Raw genomic sequence first — 3,680 nt, 5'->3', positions numbered from 1 at the left:
CCCTCACAGAGCCAGAGTGACATCATAATTCAGAATGGGAGAGAATCGATTCTCCCAAAGCCAAGGCCAGCACCAAGGCAGGGGAGTTGCTAAGGGGGTGGGCTGGGAAGATGGGGGTCATCCACCACAGTTATCATCTCCAGCTTACCCATGGAGCTCAGAGTGGGAAAGAAAGAATTTGTTCAGAATCACAGAAAGATTTGAACCGCCATTGTCTACCAGCAAAGACCATAAATTCATTTTCCACAAGATATCGCCTGCCTTGATCATGTGGGTAGTGTTTTGATTCATTTAGAAATGAAATAAAATCATAAGCTGCCATCAATGGGTTTGGAGTGCCTGGCTGCTTGAGATGTGGACATATGAGATACCTGTTCTGGATGCTTCCTTCCAAGATGGTGGCCATCCAGGTGCTTCATATCTTTCCATCAAGACAAGCAGCCAAGAGTATCTCTGACTCCAGAAAAAGGCAAGTTCAGCTCCGGAAAAAAAGACGCTCTTATCACGCAAGTTACAGTAATAAGAGCTGATATTTAATGGTGGCTTAGCATGTGCCAGGCATTGTGCTATTGAGGCCCCGTGACTGCCCATGCAGGTGGGAACAGGTGCTTCCTTGTGTTACAGGCGAGGGAACTGAGAGCAGAGTCATGAGGCTCCTTGCCAAGGACATCACAGGTGGAACAGGGCTTCGGTCAGGTCTGACTCCAGAGCCAGCCCTGAGTCACACACTCGGATGCCTCTGTCACAGTCTCTCTGCGGAGAACGTGTGGTGCCTGCAGAGACCAGCATGGCAGCAAGCGACTGCTCATGTTCAGCTCCGAGCAGCAAAGGCGCCAAGGAAGGCACTAGATGGCTCGTTCACGGCACGTCCCTGGGTGTTTGCCTGAGAAAGATTGTGCAGTCGGGGGCTGCAGTGCAGTTTACAGCCTGGAAACCTGCTAAATATTCTTCCCGTTGTGACTTCAGCCTTCATCTCGAGTTTATAATTATTTTATATGGTAAAGGATGTCGTCGCTGGAGAAAATAAATCCAACCTCTAAGTAGACATTTAGGTTTAAAAGATGTCCAATTAGGAAAATGTTCCTGATACATTGTTAGTGACTTTCTAAAATGCAAACCACAGAGCTATATGTCTAGAACGATCCAAATGTTGCTTCTTTAAAAAGATACCCATACATTAAAAAAGACCAAAGGAATACACATAAAGGCTAACTCTGGGGATTAGAGATAGGCATTATTTTTTATTTTTCCATTTGTGTTTTTTATAATTTCCAAATTTTCTATAGTGAAGTCTATTATATCCATAATTTAAATGTTAAATTTTTTACAAAGGTTTCAGAGTCAACGAGGCAGGAGACTTCCATAACAACCTCAAGTTTTGCATTTCTTTTAACTTAAGTCATTCATTGATTTGCTCATTCAACCACATCCAGTGATCTCTGCTGGGCTGGGATCGTGCTCTGACTTGATCAGATGCTGATCCCCTTGAGGATTTCCCTGTGCAGTGGGTGGCCCAGTGGACGGTCAGACAGTCAGGGGCCACTCCAGTCTGTACATTTTACAGGCTTAGAGAAATGTATGAAGACATGTATCCACCATTCTGTATCACACTGAGGATTGTCACTGTCCTAAAATCCTCTTTGCTCTACTCAGCCCCCCTTCCTCCCCAACCCCTGGCAATTACTGATCTTTTTTACTGTCATCATAGTTGTGACTTTTCCAGAACATCCACAGTCACACAGCAGGGAGGCTTTTCAGATTGAATTTTTTTTTTTTTTACTTAGAAACCTACATTTACATTTCCTCTCTGTATTTTCATGGTTTTGTAGCTCATTTCTTTTAACCATTGAAAAATATTTAATTGTGTAGATAATAAACTACAGTTTATCTACTCACTACTCAAGGACATTTTGGTTGCTTTTATTTGGGGAATTGTGACTCAGGATGTAGTATATCCTTAAAAAGACCAAGGTGTTTCCTAGCTCAGACATAATGACCAGGCCAAAAGCAATGAGCATCAGTTGTGGTCTCTGAATACTACTCCCTGCTCAAAGAAACCAGGGCTCCTTGGAGAAATGAATGATTCAGACCAGGTCTGAAGAAAATGTGTAAAAAGAATCTGGAGCATCTGTTTTTCCAGAAAGCAAGGAAGTTACCAAAGTCTACTGGGGTTAGAGACCTCCAGGGTCAACTGGAAGAGCTTTTATCGGCTGAATGAGAACATTCGAGCATCAATAAGAATAATAATTGCAGGGGATTGAAACACACCAAATAACATCAAATCCCTATGTTCATGATGATATTAAAAAACCTCAATGAAAAAAATACCTCCAACAATGATAGAATATCAACTCATTTTTTTTTCAACTCATTTTTTGAGAACTACTGAAGAGTCAAGTCTTTGTCCTCTCTGTACTGTATATTACTGAACAATATTGTACTGTACCTTGGGGTAACCAGAGTCGATGAGGAGACGTTTCCCTCTTATAAGTCTCCAGCTAATGTAGGCATCCCTCAGAGATACTGCAGGTTTGGTTCTAGACCGCTGCAATAAAGTTAATATCCAAAAGAGCAAGTCATACAAATTTTTTGGTTTCCTAGTGCATATAAAAGTTTTGCTTGCTCTATATGGTTCTCTATTAAGTGTACAACAGTATTATGTCTAAAAATGTACATACCTCAATTTAAAAATATATTACTAAAAACATGGTAACCATTAAGATTGGGGTGTTGGCAACTTCATAAAATGAGATAACAGTGAAGTTTGCCACATCCACTGACTTTCCTTCCAGGAAAGATTTCTCTAAGTGGCTGTTCAACAGCATTTCTCACTCAGAGTCGAAGTTCTTTCAAAACTGGAGTCAGTCCTCTCAAAAGGTTTGCTGCTTTATCTTCTAAGTGCATGTCAGAGTCTAAGTGCTCTGTCACCATTTCAGTGCCCAGAGCATCCTCACCAGGGGCAGATCCCAGCACAAGAAGCCACTTCCTTGACCACCCATAAGGAGTGACTCATCCGCACCAGTAGCATTGCAGCAGTCCATGCCCACCTGCAGGCCCCACCTCCAGTTCTCTTGCTGTCTCCACCACATCTGCAGTTACTTCCTCCAGTGAGGTCTTGAACCCCTCAAAGTCACCCATGACGGTTAGAATCAACTTCTTCCAAACTCCTGGTAATGTCACTTATCTTGACCTCTTCTCACGAATCATCAATGTTCTCAGGGGTATCTAGGATGGTGAATCCTTTCAAGGGGTTTTCGGTTTACTTTGTCCAGATCCATCAGAAGAGTCACTATCCATGGCAGCTATAGCCTTATGAAGTCTATTTCTTAGATAATAAGACTGGAAGGTCGAAGTTACTCCTTGACCCACAGGCTGTAGGATGGGTACTGTGTTGGCAGGCGGGGAAGCATCCTGAATCTCCTTGTACTTCTCCATCTTGGGTGACTGGGTGCATTGCCAATGAGCAGTGATCTTTAGAATCTTTTTTCTGAGCCATAGGCCTAAACAGTGGGCTGAAAATATTCAGTAAACCAAGTTGAAAATAGATGTCATCTAGGCTTTGTTGTTCCATTCACAGAGTACAGGCAGACTAGAGTTAGCAAAATTCTTAAGGGCCCTTTTAGGAATGGCAATGAACATTGGCTTCAAGTCCAAGTCAGCAGTCTATAGCAAGAGAGTCA

Source organism: Talpa occidentalis, unplaced genomic scaffold (genome assembly GCF_014898055.3).
Source record: "Talpa occidentalis isolate TD23 unplaced genomic scaffold, MPIMG_talOcc4v2.1 talOcc4.7, whole genome shotgun sequence".
NCBI classification, from domain to species: domain Eukaryota; kingdom Metazoa; phylum Chordata; class Mammalia; order Eulipotyphla; family Talpidae; genus Talpa; species Talpa occidentalis.
This window is presented reverse-complemented; position numbering follows the sequence as displayed.